The sequence below is a fragment of the Tyto alba genome, unplaced genomic scaffold (genome assembly GCF_018691265.1).
Source record: "Tyto alba isolate M040663 unplaced genomic scaffold, T.alba_DEE_v4.0 Super-Scaffold_14, whole genome shotgun sequence".
NCBI lineage: Eukaryota > Metazoa > Chordata > Aves > Strigiformes > Tytonidae > Tyto > Tyto alba.
In genome coordinates, this window is record NW_024881276.1 from 35,770,236 (window position 1) to 35,789,446 (window position 19,211).

At 34.4% G+C, this 19,211-nt stretch overlaps 1 long non-coding RNA gene across 1 annotated transcript; it reads right to left on the minus strand.

Moving 5' to 3' along the window:
- Positions 1 to 5,065: 5,065 nt before the first annotated feature.
- LOC116960892 lies at positions 5,066 to 10,707 on the minus strand. The gene is made up of 3 exons (XR_004406659.1): positions 10,639 to 10,707; positions 6,448 to 6,490; positions 5,066 to 5,104 (listed from the first exon to the last, which is right to left on the minus strand). It is a non-coding gene; the product is annotated as an uncharacterized LOC116960892 (long non-coding RNA).
- Between the last annotated feature and the right edge of the window lie 8,504 nt (positions 10,708 to 19,211).

The following is a 19,211-nucleotide window of genomic DNA, read 5'->3' on the forward strand; positions in this document are numbered from 1 at the left end:
ATTGGGGTTTTTGTTGAAGTTAGAAAATAATTATTTTCCAGAGAAAACTACTATTATACATTATTGTGTCTATAACATCTTACATTGTTTTAAGATACTGACTTCTAATTTTTTTCACATTTTCTATCACTGGTATAATATCAACAATGAGCACAGTGGTGAGAACATGTAGAGGTGAGGAATCAACTTCAGCCAGAAGCAAATTACCAAGGAAAATAATAATTTTGTTTTGTTTTGTTTAAGGTCTTGGGTGTGGGGGAGGGGTGTTACATTATTGTCTTTGTCTTTTCCATGTACTTCATCAGTAAATTAAGTAATGTCAGGGTTTATTTTATTACGTTTAAATCACCATTATTCAAAAGAGATTTGTAAACATTCTGATGAAGACTTAGACAGCTTGGAGAAAGCAAATATTTTATGGAGAACTCCAGTAAAAAGCAGAAGTTCCTCTAAATAAGAAATCATTTCCTCTTAAGAAAAATTAATTCTGATTTTACATCAAGGTAATAATTGTAAGAAACAACTATTCTAAGAAGTATTTAGCATTTTCATTTTATCTACTTTCCTTTCTCTACATTTTTCTTTTACTAAAATTTTCCTTTCTGAATTCCATCAGAGCGACTATTATACATGTGTGTTCACAGACAATGTAATGTTTCATGTATGTCAATACTGTCTGCACCTGAAGTCACTAGAACACCATCTGTGTAACCCTTCATAGTTTTATTGTTTAAAAAACCTCAAATTTAAGAATATCAAAATCCTCTACAAGGCAGAATTTTACTTTTTCTTTCCAGTGTCAGGCATTATGACATATACCTACTATTACTAAAAGTGGTAGCCATAGTAAAAATTTCAGAGAAAATTAAAACTAGCAAATGTTTTCTGCATAATGACTTAGATGTTAGAGGGAAAAGGGGGCAGATGGCAGCAGCTGAACAGATAAATGTTAATTATATAGTGATCAGTTTTTCCCTAAGGAAAAAATGTTAGTTGAAGGTGAAAGGTTAGTGCTTCTCTTTCCCCTTTCCTCTTTAGATCTTTTTCAATGCCACCCATGGATCTTAGAGGAAAATGAAGAATCTGGTCAGGAGCACTTAGTACTCCAAAGTAATTTAGTGAAAATGATACATATACTACAGTTAGGTTTCAGTTCCTATGGGAGGTGTAAGAAGAGAGCCAATTTATTGAGTTCCCACCTTTTTTTTAATTATTATTATTAACTGAGGTAATATACTATTCTCACTCAATTTATAATCTCTGAAGATATGAAAGTTCAAAATATACCCAGGGATTAAAAGGTTGCATCTAAAATTTGAATGCTGAAAACAGAAAAATAAACCAAGACGACTATTTACAGTACCTGGCTGTAGTAGTAAGAGTGGCTTGGTGTTGCACACATCAGACACATTTATTCCATGCTGCACTATCCAATAGTGATTTCCATGGAGATGAAGGTACACTGCCATTCACTAACAAACTCATTAGGCAAGATCTGCCTTCAGATAACTACACAGCTGAAGTCATACCTTTGAATGACATATGGTAACACTTTGATTTTCAGATTACTAGAAACATTATTTTGAGCAAGTAATGAATAATTTTACTCAGATCACCTTTACAAAGTTCTCTGGCAAATCGAAGAAGTTGCTAGAACATGTTCAGGCTAGCTTTTCTTCTCTCTGAGAATTTATATTATTGATTATATAGAAGTAGGGAAAGGGACAAGATAAAAATAAGTTTGAATGAGACATAAATAATTAGTATTATCATTTGATCTGTTTTCATTTCTTGCATTTTTTCTTTTATTATATCTCTATTGCAAATTGCATCTGATCTATTACTATACATACTGTTCAAAAGGAGTGTAATAAGTTTCACACGTGTGTTAATTGTATCTGAAGTCACTAGAATGTCATCTGACCAATTAATAACATTTTTATTGTTTTAAAAATCCTCCCGTGTCTTAAAAGCATAATATTAATTGCATTAGAACCAGTAGAGATGAAGGATTTAAAACCTAGTATATTTATAAAGAATAGGGGTAAAATGCAATGGAATATAAATAAAATTCAAAGTTATTTTTCATGCTGTTCAATGAAAAATAATCAGTATTTGGATTAGAGATATGAAAGACAACAAAACCAATAACAATTAGCACCCCTGTTATCTTGAAAGAGAAAATGACATCTCTTCTATTGTTTTCATTTGCTATAGGTAAATAATACACTACAAAAAAAATAATATATATAAGATTCTCTTATAATGGGCTTAAAAAATAGTGTTTAAATCAATTTAAAATTTTGTTACACGATATCTTGCTTGAGGATTAGTTAAAAAGATATGTAGAATTCAAAAGCTTAATTTCAAACAAAACTTGTCAGCTCAACCTTCATTTTATGATTCAGAGTTAATGGGATATTAATAAATGATTCCTAACATGTTAAATGTAGAAGAAATTTATGGTTTTCCCAAACTGTGTCATGTAAAACAATGACCAACTCCCTTAAAAATGAAGCAAATAAACCTTACAGGTCCATATCTATACAACACTGTTGATTTGTGTTATGGGGACATGGACTAGAGGATAACAATGTAAATATATGCACATTTACTTATTTCCTATATTTGTTTAATATACCACCACCAGAAAAATCTCTGTAGTTTTTTAATTTCGTTTTTGAAAGCAGCCTTTCAAGTACTGTGTGTACATTCCATGTTGCAATTCACCATTTCTTCATCTCTGATATGTTACAGGGAATTTATCTCCACTTGTAGTTCAATAAACTATTTAAAAACTCCATTAGAGTTGTATTATACTATTTGTGAAGACTTTTCAGAGTATTTTGAAAGAATGTAACTTTGACAGTCTACTTGATCATCACTTCATTGAAAATATTATTAATTGCCAGAGAGTAACAAAGCAGTGATTTTTTAAGAGTTGTGGAACAGAAATAGCCATAGTTCTTGGCTATGTGGTTTTATCTTTGATCTCCATGAGGTCTGTCACAAGCAAATGTATTTGTTTTCTTTGATTTTGGTAGCGGTCGCAGTCGCAAATAGAACTTATCTACACAAAGCAGATAAACAGGCACTTCTTTATTCCAGCACTGAGGACATAACTCCACCAAAGACGTGTTCACCGACAGGTACAATCGCAACATATTTATACACTTTTTCAGCAGAGTCATGGTTACATAAGATCAAAAAAATTCATAAAGTTTAGTTTGACCTTAATAATGATTGGATTTCAGTTACCTCACCTATATATTCCTATTCTACAGAAATCATTGGTCATCTTTACTGATTGATTTGAATAGAATGAGGGGAGGCTAATGATTAGCATATTAATGTTATTTCCTGGAAATCATTATCATATGCAAATGTCTCTAACACATGCTTGGCTATGTTGGATGGGGTTCCTCTGGTGGTCATCGATAGTCTTCCTCACTTTCTCTGCTGATTGAACTCCATCCTTGTGCATGCTCATTTTATCTTTGGCTGATCTACCAAACCAAACCCAGTTTCTTCTGGTACCTATTGTTTTGACTCAAGGTCCATAACCAGTACCCATTGTTTTAATTCAGAGTCCATAACAATTCTTATAATGTTCAAGGCACACACCATACTAGCTACCTATTCCTAAGGGCCTTAGTGTGCTTTATATTCTCATAGCTGCTATAACTCTATTTTAAAATCAAAATCATATTCTAAACTAAAATCAAAATAATATTCTAGGATTCAAGCTATTTTATTAAGGTAACTGCAACAATTTCAATATCTTACTTGTTTTTTTTTAGAAATTTGCGGGGCCTCTAAGAACAGTAAACTGAGACAAAGTGAGTTTTTAAAGACAAAATAGGTGCGTGTCATCCTGTTGAAGGGCTAGAAAGTCTCTTTAATTCAGGCCTGAATAATCTTGAATGATTACTAATATTATTAATAATATCATAGTTCTAATAATGATTAACCTCCTTGTTCTGTTAAGGACCTCAATTTATTGAGTTGCCTTCTTTTGCCTTGTACAAGAAACTAAGATTTATATATCCTACTTTGGGAAAATTGCTTAAACTTAAGGTGGGCTTGTCTTAGCTCCCTGGAGGTAAAGGTCTTCTGATTCTGCTCTATCAAAGACTCTCATAGTTATCCCACTCTTATTGCAGGGAAAAGCAAAAATCATTTGAAAGGAGATAGGATTTAGGATTTTCTAAGTACCTGTACTATAATACAGTAGCATACAGTTTTATCCAAACTGTCATGTCTTAATGCCAGTATTTGCAACTTCCACATATCTTGAGTAAAATGAACTTATTTTTGTATAAATATTTTTCTGAAAAGGAACTATTTTTAATAATTGCTAACTTTAGTATGCAACATATGAAAAACAACTGGTGTCAAACTCTTCAAAGGATGCAGAGAAGACGTAAAGCAAACTGAAGGTGGATTGAATAGTCTGAAAATTTTATTTTCTGTTTTCTACCTCTGTTTTATTAGGCTAAAGTACATGCAATAATTCTAGAAATAAATTAAAATAAACAAGATTTCTTGATACAGGTTATTGTATTTTTTGAAAGCTGATCATTCACTCAATTTTCATATTTAAATCTCAACTAAATCAAGTAAACCATTCTCCAGTTTCTTGTAACTGATAAAAATATTTCTATGTTGGTAAAATGCAGACTAAAATTTATGTATAATTGCTAAGTGGAATTATTTAATGAAGAGGATCTAATTGTTAACATATCAGAAAATGAAGTTTTTCATGTTCCTCTTCTTTGGTATAGGAGCTTTCATTCTACTAGAACAAGAAATTACTTAGACCTCATAGAATAAACATGATCTAGTAGATAAATAAGCTGACTAGATGTGCAGAATGAAAATTAATCCATCTGAGGCCTTGAAAGAAATTATTTTAGGCTTCACATAGACTGGTACCATTCTGGTGTTTCTCAAACTGTTTGGGCAAAAAAACCCTAACAATTTCCACAGTGAACTCTGTCACACTGGAAGAAATTTAGGAAGCAAGCGAGCACCAACAATAAAAAGGTGGTTCTGATTGTCCATAGCCGGGGTCCTTCTGTGTGGTCTCATAAAGGAATGTTACCTAGGTAGAGTGGGAAAGAAAAAGTTTCAGTGTCTTAAAAATGGAATTTTCAGATAATTCTGGAGTTCAATACTGATCAGGTTTTCTATTTCCTCACCTATCATCTTCCTCACAACTCCATTTTTCTTATCATATGTAGATAATAGTATTCTGAAAGCAACATTTCGACTTGTAACTGCTCTATAGGCCTTTGTGCCCTGCTTTTCATTTCAAATTCTTATGTCATTATTATAAAAGTCCATTTTATAATAGATCTAAGTGAATAGCTGCAATTTTCCTGTGCCAAAATTTGAAGAAAAGAAAATGGTATCATAAGTTACAACTGTAATGGAAATTCTTTGTCACCTGTAAATATGGGCATTAGAGTGATGTTACAAGTAATGAAACTATCCCTGAGTTAATAATATAAAAAGCAAAAACTGTATGATAAAATTGACTTAATAACAAATTCTCTGATACTGGTGTACCTATAGAAGTAGAAGGATTTATTGATTATTTTTAATGCATACAAAGGCACAGTGATCTTGATTTAATAATCTATATTTGATGAAAAACCTAAAGAAGTTCTCTCCTAGAAAGTGACATTATTTTTTTCTCATTTAGTATAGATTTTTTTTTTTTAATTTATAAAATTAGTGATCTATAAAAAATAATCTAAGAAATACTCTTTTTCTGACTGATAGAACTGGCTGTGCACTGAAAACTGTTTCAAGATTCTAAGGTTTTTTATAACTAATAGATTTATCACCTTGATAAAGTGAAACAGAAAAATAAGATCAACAGTGCAATCAATAATATGGTGGTTATTTGGAAGATATGATAATTGTTTTAATGTTCTCTACAACTTCAGTGTAACACTTTCTAGTAGAGTCCATTTCACTGTCAACTGTCTTGTGGGCCATCAGCAGAGTTTCTAATATTTCCGCTAGGCTGAGATCTAAACCAGCATGGTTCTGTGGGCTGGGAAACTCACCACTGAAGAACATAATTGGAAATAACAAAATTACTTATTATGATATGCTCACTAAACAGGTAGTTCTTAAAATCTTGCAGAACTGAAAGATAAGCAACAATGAGCACATATGCAAACAAGCTGTAGTGTCCAATGTAAAATGCGAACCTAGATATGACTTTTTAAAGAAATAAAGTATAACTTTTAATGAAATAGTGTATAATTTTCTTGTGGAATAGAACTAAAGAAATGTTTTCAAATTTAGATTATACATTACTCTGTCAAAGTCTATAAAAAGTGACTTTTTGCAGCCTACTGTGGTTACAGTTTTAGCTATTTGGTAGAAATTTCCCCTGGCAGGGTGTAGAAATAAAGAAGAAATAAAAAGCACCTGTGCTTCCTCTCCAGTTTCAGTATGAAGAGCATGCTGGTAGCTGCAAAGATGGAAAAATAATAAAATTAATCCTTTAATGGTAACAATGAATCTCTTGTGAAATCAACATGATGCAGAGAATCTGTGAGAGCAGGGCTGGTGCAGGCTGGCTCACAGGAAGGAGGTCTATCACACACCCAGGTCACTTATAGTTTGACCAAACCTTAGCAATATGTTTTGTCTATCTGATTTTAAGCAAAAATGTGTTTTTACAGAAGAAAAAAAAAAAAAAAAAAAGCTTTGTGTCATGCATTCTTCTATAAAACGCTTTTTTTATATAAAAGTTTGTCATGGGATTAATATTTTGTGCTGACGATGTTTTTTATTATGTTGGTCTAAAATATCCCTTACTTGTTCAGACAAATTAATCAGATAATAAGTTATCAGAGCTTGTATAGGGCTTTTGAGAACGTGTGTCAAAGGATTATGCTGATAAAAGTATGTTTATAACATTTTATTTTAAAGTCATATTACCAATAAAATATGTATTCCAAGTTCTAGGACAGATCTGAAATATCTGTGCTGACATAAAAAGCTAAGGACCTGAAGGCATTTGAGGCCACGTGTGTATACATAATCCTCAGTAGATCCAGTTTTTAAATAGAGACAGTTCATTTTTTAAAGTTAGTTTATTGCTAAGAAATTATTCTCTGCTGACTCATCTGACCTTGGAGAAAAACAGCTGATGATTTTCCCAAACCAAAATTATTTTACTGCAACAGCTAAATTGCTGACCCAGTTTTGAGGGTGGACAATTCTGAATAGGAGTATGTCTGTAAATGGAATATGAAATAGCTTATTTTCTTGTTTGTCTCTCATGAATATATTTCTTCAAGCTAAATAACTTTCCTCTCATGAGCATATACATACAAACATGCACCTGATTTATGTCAGTATCTAATCACAGGTAAAAGACATTGCTGGTTCCCATGACAACTGCAGTTCATTATATTCATTGACCTTTTTTTCATCAGTATTTGCCTTATTATTCAGCACAAAAAAATTCTTGTCATATCAATAAGAACTCTAATACTTATAGATCTTAATGCTTTTCCTCTGTCCAATCTAAGAGATATTACTTTTCAGAAGTCCAGTTTGTCACTAGAAAACTTAATTTAAATGTAAGAAATATTCAGGCTGTTCTTGAGTGTTATTTATGTATGCTGCATCTATTATTTGAACATACAGGCAAAAGATTCTTCTTCCATCTATTTTGACAGGCTCAGCTCTTCAGAAAATTTATTTTATCTTTAATGTGAGAAGATGATTCCACTGGTACTTCTGGCACAAACTTAAAACTCAAAACACAAAGGAGCTAGCATGTATATTTTTGTCTCAGAGAGATAAAATTTATTGTAGAGAAAGATCTACAAAAATATTGTTTGATTTAAAAAAAAAAATCATAGTGGAAAATAAACAAATAACATAAGATGCAATCCTTCACCGTATCACTGTGTAGGGTCTGAACTTGAACTTTAAAATATATTTGCCTTTCATATGTGTTTATTCTGCTATTTGTAGAGCAAATGTGGGCCTTTTTGTTTTACTAGCTTAATCCAGTTCAAGTTTTAAAGCCTCAGGTGTCTATGATTTCTTTACCATAGCATAAGACTATTACAGACTTTGAATGTGGAGTTTTTTTCATAGTATTTTATATGTATGCTTATATTCTGTGTTTGTGTGTGTGTATATAGGACAGTAATTTTATATAACTTTTCTGTGCTTATCCATAAACTAATGGTAACTTAAGCATACTATGTCACAAGCGATCAGGAGTAAAACAGCAAAATACATCTTCATTTGTGTTTAAAAGTGTTGTAAATGGAAGAACACATTTTATGAAACAGTTCTAGCATTTGATATGAGACAGGTAGTTCTGTTTGAAATGTAGTTCAGACATAGCAAACTAGAAGGAACACACAATACAAAGTGACATTATTGTTTAAAATACAGGCAGTGAAGGATTCTTCTGACTTTTTCTGTAACTTTACATTTTAGTGGTCTCTTTTGTAACTCTCAAAGACAACTAATCCATGTTTTGTTACTCTATTTATATTATTTACACAAATTACTAGTGTATTAGAAGAAATTCACAAAACCATGCTCTTAAAAAAAGTCAGATCAGCTCAGAGGCTTATAGATTGGGGTTTTTTTGGGGGGGATTCAAATCATATTAAACTTTCATCCTGTGAGAGTGAAATGAAAATCTTCTTTTTTGAGATTTTTATTACTGTAATTATAATTTTAAAAGAATGATAGCTGATGTTCACTTCATTCAGAAATTTCATGGATATGAATTAGAAAATAGATATGCAGCTAATCATAAATACATTGTGAATTACTGTGTTTTCTGTTTGTTGAATTTTAAAGTTTTCTAAGAAAAGAATCATCTGTTTCAGTCACTTTTCCCAAAAGATCTTCCAAACACTTTCCGAATCCACTATTATGGATCTGGAAATGTCTATTCTACAACTCCCTATTACTGAAGATTCATAAAACTAACTCCAATATAGACAGGCACCTTTGGGCATAAAAAGTTATAATCAGAATAAACCTGAACATGTTTATGAGTTTAAGTAATCAACAGTCTCACAAGAGGAGGAGAAGCAAAACTGATAGGAGACTAAATTTTAAATTCCAAAAATGTGTTATATATGTACACAACATTCTGTTTATTGATCCTTCACTAGAGAAAATGGTAATCGCACTCTGCGTAGTTTACAGATTTGCCAGTACTTCGGGGAGGCTGAGATACTGTTTACTCTGATTGTGTCCTGAGCAGGATAACCTTTCAGGATCTCTGACTCAGTAAATCTTTTCTCCTCTGTACTCAGTAGCTGCCTGTCTTTGGCTGCCAGTCCTCTCTCCTCCATCTTGCACCACATTACTGACTGCAGTCTTATCAGTCCAAACCTCTGCATCCACTGTTCCAATAGGTTTGATTACCAGCTATCTCCTATCTCAGCCAGCCTGGTAGAAGTGAGTATATGCCTGATGCATTTCCAGATTTTTATCTAATATTGTATGTGCATCAATTGTCAGGAGTGAAAAAGACATGTTAAGTGAATTTGAAATCAGACTAGTCACTCTTAAACACAGGAGTAGAATAATAATAAAAAAAATAGATTACCTTGTTGCTATGAAAATGTAATATGTGTAAAAATTTTCTATTTAAATTAAAAGCATTCTTTATTTTAGTCCCCTCTCCCCCACAGTTTTTTCTTGAAAGGAAACACTTTTTTATTAATGTTTTTGGCTCATGATAGAAAATGTTTATTCCTTATATCTAATCATAATTTCCCATATTCCAGCTCATTTTTTTTGCCTCTCATCTTATTACTGTGCACCTCTGAGGAGGATCTGTTTCCATCTTCTCTGTATCCTCTGATTAGGCAGTTGTAGACAGTGATAAGATTTCCCTCAGCTTTCTCCTTTCAAGACTAAAGAGACCCAGATCCCTCAGCCAAGGGTGATCCAGGTCAAATGATTCATTCAAAAAATACTTCTGAACTGTAGATTTGGAGATTTTAGGCTTAGAGATTCTTCAACCATATACTGTTGTATCACATACCTCTTAGATCATATCCTTTATGTTATTTTGAATAATTTAATGGAGAAAAAATGAACGTGTTCTAGAAGAGGTCCAAATGAGAAAAAAAAAAAAAAAAAAAAAAAACAAAAAACAAAAAACAACATTATCAGTTATTCAGCTCAGTTTATTGAATACTAGAGATCCTAGAGGAAGCACTGAGCGGAGAATATACCTCATGTATCTCTAGCTTAGCAAAGTTTATTCTTCTAGGTGTCAGTGTAGGATCAATGATGGATACTAAAAATGTACAGCTCTGGAACTTTTTCAAGTAAGATTGAAATTGTTAACTTGGTTTCAGGATGCAGGTTGCCATTCGAAAATACAGTCAAATAACTTTTGGACTCCAGATGTCCACATCTTGAAATATGTGCTTGTCGTGGTTTAACACCAGCAAGGAACTAAGCACCACCCAGCTGCTCTCTCACTCCCCCCTGCTGGGATGGGGTAGAAAATTGGAAGGGTAATAGCGAGAAAACTCATGGGCTGAGATAAAGACAGTTTAACAGGTAAAGCAAAAGCCATGCACATAAGCAAAACAAAACAAGGAATTCATTCACCCCTTCCATGGACAGGTAGGTACTCGGCCACTCCCAGGACTGCTGGTCTCCATCATGCATAACTGTGGCTTGGGAATCAAAACACCATCACTCTGAACCTCCACCCCTTACTCCTTCTTGCTCCGGCTTCATGTGCTGAGCATGATGCCATATGGTATGGAATGTCCTTTAGGTCAGCCGGGGTCAGCCGTCCTGGCTGTGTCCCCTCCCAACTCCTTGTGCACCCCCAGCCACCTCACTGGTGGGGCGGTGTGAGAAGCAGAAAAAGCCTTGGCAATGTGCAAACACTGCTCAGCATCAGCTAAAACATCTCTGTGTTATCAACACTGTTTTCAGCACAAACACAACCCCATACAAGCTACCATGAAGAAAATTAACTCTATCCCAGCCAAAACCAGCACAGTGCCAGAAATCAAGCTTATCACTTCTATGGTTATGCATTAATATGGGAAAGAATTTGTTAAATTGCAGCTTTGTGTCATTTTTACTTTTATTGTTCAGTAACTATTTCTTCATGATCTTGTTTCATTTCCTTTTAAATAGTTCAAATCCAGTCATCTTTGTAATCAGCCTTACTCCCTGAGGTACATTAAAATAAGGAGAATTGTTTGGAACAGGTTGCTCAGAAGCTGTAGAGTTTCCATCAATGGAGGTATTCAAAACCTGACTGGATATAGTCCTGAGTAACCTGTTTTGGCTGACCCTGCTTGTGTAGGGGTTTGGACTAGATGTTCTCAAGACATCCCTTCCAGCCTCAATGATTCTGTGATTCTGTTTTCTAGCTCATCAGTTCATACTCTGTTATTAACCTTGTATATTTTCCTGTGGGTAAAATTTGCAATATGGTTAAAAAAAAAAAATAAAGTTCCTGTACTTGTAGCTATTTCAGAGCAATAGCTGCATGAAATACAGGTAAATGAAGCCTTTCCAGAACAAAAGAAAGGATACTCAGACTACAGAATCTAGGCCAGTTGCCTTCATATATTTTTCTTTTATCCTAGTGTGTGACCTAGATGTATCATATTTAGTTTGTTTACATTATATCCCTTGAGGGAAGCTGTAATATTTCCCCAGATAAGATTTTTGTTGGTCATGGGAGTTGCAGAGGAATTCTGACAGCAGATTTTCCCTTGGTTAAACACATACACAGAAACTATGCAGAATTGTAGCATTTTTGAAAGACATCTTTACATGTCCACTATCCCAGTCTCAACTGTTACCTGTAACTATAACCAGAGGGTAGGGGCATGAGAATCTGGTATTTTTATGGTAATACATTCAGACATACGGAAGTTTTTCAAATGTTCAAGATCATCTTAAATCATGTATAAAAAATAGCTTGTTAGAAAAGCTGGAATCTAAGATATTGTGTGCTGTATATACAATACAGCAGAATAAATGACAACATTTTTATTAAATGATATACATTCTCCTTCTGAGATTAGAGCACCATTTACTTTAATTTAATCAATTTAATTAAATGGAAATAGTGGCATAATCCCTCAGGGAGTATAAGGTTCACTTATGAAATATTCTGTCAAAAATATTTGAAATGTGAGCATATTTCCATCAGTGAAGAGCATGTTTAAATATGAACTCCCAGAGCTAATGCAATTTCCCAGCTATGTCCAAAATGTCAGCTTTTGTTGTACAGAGACAGGATAAAAAGTGAGCACAGTAAATTTACTTGCGTATAAAGTTCTCTTATAATTTTATGTTATAATTTCACACTGATTTAGAAATTAGTAAAAGCTATGTGATATTAGATAATCACTTGCCCAAATAACACACTAAGTATTACCTTAGGAAATGGTTTTCCATTTTCTTGAGATCATTTTATTATGGAAGAGAGGATAAAGTTCTCAGAGTAACATTTGTTCATAATTCAGCAAATTATTATATAATTTGGGTGTTATTTTCTGTAATGATACAAAAGTCTAAAGATAAAATTTCATAGTTAAGAGATCATTGTTAAGGATGTCAAAATTGTAAGTGTTGATACTTACAGTCTGTTAGTAAGCTGTATGATGAAGTTTTTAATAGAAATTAGGTTTTTATTTTAACATATATAAAAACATTAAATTAAAAAAAAAAAAAAAAAAAAAAAAAACAAACAAACCATAGCTTAAAGCAATTATCATAGAATCATCAGAGAATCATAGAATCCCAGGTTGGATCTCTAGGATCATCTGGTCCAACCTTTCTTGGCAAAAGCACAGTCTAGACAAGATGACTTATCACCCTGTCCAGCTGAATCTTAAAATTGCCCAATGTTGGGGAATCCACCACTTCCCTGGGAAGATTATTCCAGTGGCTGATTGTTCTTGTTGTGAAAAATTTTCATCATGTCCAATCAGAATCTCCCAAGGCATAACTTTTACATATTACCCCTTGTCTTTCCCATGTGATTCTTTGTAAAAAAAGGAGTCTCCATCATCTTTGTGGCCACCCTTTAAATACTGGAACATGGTGATGAGGTAACCCATAAACCTTCTTTTCTCAAGGTTGAACAAGCCTAATTCTCTCAGCCTTTCTTCCTGTGGCAGGCTTCCCAGTCCCCTGATCACCCTTGTGGCCCTCCTCTGGACCCTCTCCAGCCTGTCCACATCTTTTTTTTCCAGTGGGGACCAAAACTGAACACAGTATTCAAGGTGTGGCCTGACAAGTACTGAGTAGAGTGGGATGATGACTTCTTTATTGATGCTGGTGATGCCCTTGTTGACGCAGCCCAGCACCCTGTTGGCTTGCTTTGCTGCTGCATCACATTGTTCATTCACATTGAGCTTGTTGCCTACCAGGACCCCCAAGTCCCTTTACACAGAGCTTCTTCCCAGCCAGGTAGATCCCAGTCTGTGTTGTACTCCTGGATTATGTTTTCCCAGGATCAAGACCTTACTCTTGTCCTTCTTGAACTTCATCAGGTTCCTCTTAGCCTATTCATGCAGCCTCTTCAGGTCTTCCTACAGGGTGGCTGTCCCTTCCAAAGTGTCCGCTTCCCCACTCAGTTTGATATCATCATCAGACTTCATCAGGGTACACATTATCCCATCACCCAGATCACTTATGAAGATATTAAACAGTGTTGGGTCCAGTATAGATGCCTGGGAGACCCCACTTGTGACAAGTTGCCAGTTTGAAAAAGTGTTATTTACCACACCCTCTGAGTACAGCCTGTCTGCCAGTTCCCCACCTACCACACAAATCATTTGTCTAGACTGTAACGCATCAGTTTGTCTAGGAGGAAGCTGTGGAAAAAAAACAGAAGCCTTGGAGAAATCCAAGTAGACAATGTCCACCACTTACTCATCAACTGAACAGGTTAGTTTGTCATAGAACTTATACACAAATTATTTGTAATACTACATTTTCAAATTATTTATATTAAACACAAATTTAGAAAAAGTTGTTCTGCTCAATTATGCTTTACAGCACAAGTGAGACAAACATTGATGTAGAGAACAAAATGAGCAAAGAATTCCAAAGTGAGTTTACAGGAATTGTGATGACTCTGATTTGGTTTAATTAATCCATATAGGCTCTGAACAAAGAGACAGGAAGAGGATAAAGGACTGCAAGGCCCCATGGGTGGAGTCCAAACAGACAGAAGCAAACATCCCTGACATGTAGCCCTGTCCTGTAACCAGATCTCGTCTCTTCAACCACCTAATTTCCTTTGCAAAACTCCAAAGTTTTATTCACAGATAGGTGACAAGGCTGTAGATATGGTGGAAACATATTAGAATCACAGAAACATTTGGGTTAGAAGGAATCTTAGGATGTTTGTACAATTTCCGTCGCAGAGCAGGGCCAGCTTTGACATTAGAGCAGGTTCCTCAGGGTCATGTCTGGACAAGTGCGGTGTATCTCTGAAAATAGGGATTCTACAGCTTCTCTGGGAAATGTGTACCTAGTTTATAACATTCACATGGTGACTTTTTCTTCCTTACATCTAATCAGAATTTCCCTTGCTGACATCAGCCAGCTCCTTTAGCAGCTTTGGGTATGCCTGAGCCAGTCCCTGTTATTGGGACATTCAATCAGATTTAACACATCATTTTTAGTGAAGCAGAAATCAATATGCTGAAGACACAAGAACTTAATATTTTAGTAGTATTTACAGAAAGCATATATTAATACAAGTACATCTAATCCCCTTGACATTCTGGAGATGATTCGAGCTTTGGTTTGTGTTTGGCAATTTAAGCCACTGTGGGAAGTATCTAGTGTGCCATTTATAGTGTCTAATAAAGAAAATCGGAAGTTGCATAACTGATAAGAGAGAGCTTTTTTGGTATCTCTCCTGCAGTCTTAATCAGAAATAAACACACAGCTTTGTCAAAATGCTTGGGGTTTATCTTGCTTATTGTTTGTCTTTGTCTTTTGGAAAATTTTGTGCACCATCTTCCTAAATATAAATTTTTGAAGAGGAAAAAGTACCCAACACCAAAAAATCCCAAAGCTTTGTTCCTAATCATTACAGCAATAAGAATACTGTCATTGTCAATATAGAGGCAAAGCAGGAAAAAAAGAAGTGCAAGTAAAGAGACTATCACAAAAGATTTAGAGGTATAAAACTAATATATACAAAATTAACTCTGCATTATCACTGGATGGATCTCAAACAGGAAAATAGTCTCTGAATAAAACCTGATGATGATATGATGATATTTACCTGATGTATAATGCTTTCTGATTAAGAACGTTGTTTACTGTGTATTGATTTTAGTCTGTATTTAATCAATGTTGTGGAAGAGAGAAAGAACAGATGTTCCTTAAGAATACTAATTGCATATAGGGCTTAAGACTGAGGTAAAGAGAATTGGGACTATGAATTACATGGATCACAGTAATTCCTTTTCCATCATTACTACCTAGGTACTTCTTTTGCTGCTTAGCATTAGCAAGTTTTTCATACTGAGCTTTAAACTCTTTAAGATGTAACATTTAACTAGCAAGTTGGCTGCAGGGTAAGAAGCCCCCTGGTGATCCAGTCCTTGCCTTTGTGTATTAGCATAATGTCTGTAGTGAAATTCTAGTAAAGTGTATAAAGACATCTGTCCATATTTATGAAGGATGTGGTTATGAATTTGCTGTTTGAACCTGAATGGGCAACTTTGGTTTCAGAGGAAATCTAGATTAATCCTCTCTCTGCTGTTCATTTTGTGGGCCTGTTTTAGGTTTCTTATGAGCATTCTTCATATTGGTGGGTAGTGTTTCTGGAAGACAGGAATACATCAATGATTGTTTCTCTTCACTTCTTGTTACTTCAGTGTAGGTTTGATTTTTCAGCACTCCTTTAGACTGTGTCCTGTCTACACAGTTAACCTGTTTGAACTATTTTGTGTCTATAGCTTTCAAAATTTTCTCATCTAAGAATCATTATCAATTTCAGCAGTGAATTTCTTTTTAGATTTGTCTGCTTCAAATTTGTACCTCTGGGAATTGCAGATGGATGGGACCACATATTTATTTGGAATCTCTTGAACCACATATTAGTGTTAAATCTACAGGTGATCATCTATTCAACTGGATTTTTATTTAAGAGCTATATAGGTTATTGATCTTCATGCACATATTCAGGGGCTTTAGATAGGAATTCATCTGCTTTCATCAACATAGCCAAAACCATTGTTTTCTTTTGCTCAAGTGTGGCTGGAAAAAAAATTTTTATTTGTAGAAAAAATGTGGAAAAGTAAGAGAGGCACATTGTATTAAATGACTCCTGCTTCAAGCATATTTCACTACATTTTGACTTTTTAAAATTGGTTATTTTTTCTTTTAACTGCAGATTTTGTTCCACTATCAATTTATTTACCTAATGTAATATATTTAGAACAACTTCTGAATGTTAACATCTCTACATGTATAACACAAACTATGTAAAAATTAATTCTTCATCCAATAACCCTAATTAAGCATAGTCTTGATTTTAGAGTGAAAAAAACCCAAATCAAACCAAAAATCCTTGATAAATATACTCTCCCATTTTTTAATTAATTACATGTTCTGTGTATACTTAAGCCATACAATTTATGGAAAGTAATTTTTCTATTATTTAGGCTTTCTGAATGATGCACGTATTAGTGTAATGGGTGTCATACTGAGATGCTAATATCATTCCTGCAGGTTTTCTCTTTGTGGATAAAATATTTTTACGAATGTTGCAGATTATGCCACTTTCTTTGAAGAGGGATTTTTCTCACTAGGGAAGACTTTGTAATATATTGTAATTAAATGTAAATACATTTAGTTGTTATTAATCATTCATAATTATCAAATTATAATTATAAAATTTATCCCTGATGAAGTAAACAGTGTATCCTCCCACACCATTTTCTCTGCTTTTAACTGTGAAAAAAATTATAAATACTTGTAAGAAAGGTTCCATGACAGGTTAGGAGACAAGCTTGTTAAGCACATCAAAGGCTGTTAAATTGCATTACAAGACCAAGAAACATAAGACGATCATTTGTTGAAGAGAAGATTCTGATGTAGTTCTCAAGAGACATCACCAGCTTCTGCACTTTCCATCTGCTCATCTTTGTGCAGCTTGGCCTTTAATCTCTCATGTGACTTGAAACCACAGACTTGCTCAGCAATCTTTTGTTTTCTCTGGTATATAAACCAGGTAAAAAGGCTTTGGAAATGGTTACAAAGCTCTGAAATGATACTCTAGCTGGCTCTGAATGGACTAGTTTGGAAACAAAATAACCATACAGACATTGTGGTACCCCTTGCAACACATGAACTCCTGAGCTCAGGTATGCTAATTAGACTTATAGGGAAGCAGTGCTGCTTAGTCTGCATGAAATGACCCGGTATTGCTGCTTCTGACACCTGACGTTCAATTGTGTGTATGGTTTGGCTGTTTTGACATACAAGTTTTTTCGTATTAATCTCAAGTGGCATGTATTTTACCTCATAGACAACCTTACAGATTTACTACCTCACCAAACATGGGTCTTTCTTTTTTCCTTTTTAGATCTTCATTCTTTCTTTTTGTTTCATGTGGCTGTCAGTCACATCCATCCACCCTGCATACCCTTTTTGGTTTTTCTTTGGGTCTGCTATTTAACTCTTCTTACTGCAAAAACTTAATGGTATCATGGTTCTGATTGGTTTCTGTTTGCTTCTTCATCAGGTGGACACCAACTAAATCTTTGAAGACCACTGCCCATTCCTTGTCACCAATGAAAGCAGTAAATTACTGGAAAAACTAAAGGTCAGCAACATTGCTTTGCAGGGTCCTAAGAAAGATAATACTCTAGGGACTGCCTGCAGTCTTAAAAGACTAAGTAATCTAAACCAAGATTAGGAAAAATGTTTTTACTGAAAGTTAGCTCTGACATATATTGGTGTATTCACCTTTCATACTGTGTGGAATTATTTGCTTTAAAAAAAAAAAAAATATATATATATTTGTTTTTCATCTGAACAAGTACTGTGCAAAAAAAATAAAAAGACTTGGAAGCTACCTTCTAGTCTAAATCATTAAGATAGAATTCTCTAAACTTCTGGAAATTTTTCTGAAATGCAGACACATCTTAACTAAATCTAATGGATGCTATTATTTAAGGCTAATGGAGGCTTTTATTGTTTTGCTAAGAGCAGTAGAATCAAAAAGCCAGCTAGAACCAAAGGAGAAGGTCAAACAATATCTTGAAAACCTTTTCTCTGTTCTCAATTTTTCAGTAGCCCTACATGTAGTCCAGTAAGGGCCAACAGCACATAAGAAACATAGAAGTGCATTTGAATTCATCCCCAAAACCAGACCTATAGGCCATGAGAAGCTAATCAGCAAAAATTCTCATTAAAATCCATAGAGAAGGAAAAGATCCTTTATAGCATGATTCAGAGTAGCATCCCACATTTACGCATGTAAATATATTCTGGATTAGGCCCACCAAGAGAAAGAAGGTAAAAGGTAATTAATTTCCAAAGCATGTTGTCACCATTTGTCAATAATTATCCATTATTTTACATGTTAATTTGTCAAAAATCTAATTTATCATGTTATCAGCTTTGTAGAAAAAGTCTTGGTGGTCCTGGTGGACACAAGCCAGCAACATGTACTTGTGGCAGAGAAGAATAAGTGTCCTTCCTGGACTACTTAAGGGGAGGAGTGTTGCCATAAGGTTGAGGGAGGTGATCTTTGCCCTCTGTTCCGCACTGGTGAGGCCACACTTGGAGTACTGTGTCCAGTTCTGGATGCCTCAGAGCAAGAGAGACATGGACATACAGAAAAGAGTGCAGTGAAGGGCCACCAAGATGGTTAATGAACTGGAGCAGCTTATTTGTGAGGAAAGGCTAAGAATGATGGGATCGTTTAGACTAAAGAGAAGGCTCAGGGGGGATCTTACCAAAGTATATAAATACCTAAAGGGAGAGTGCAAAAAGGACTCAGACATGCTCTTTTCAGCAGTGCTCAGTGACAGGACAAGAGGAAATGGGCACAAACTGAAACACAGGAAGCTCAGTCCGAACATAAGGAGAAACTTCTTAACTCTGAGGATGAATAAGCACTGGCACAGGTTTCCCAGAGAAGAGATAGAGTCTCCCTCCTTGGAGATATT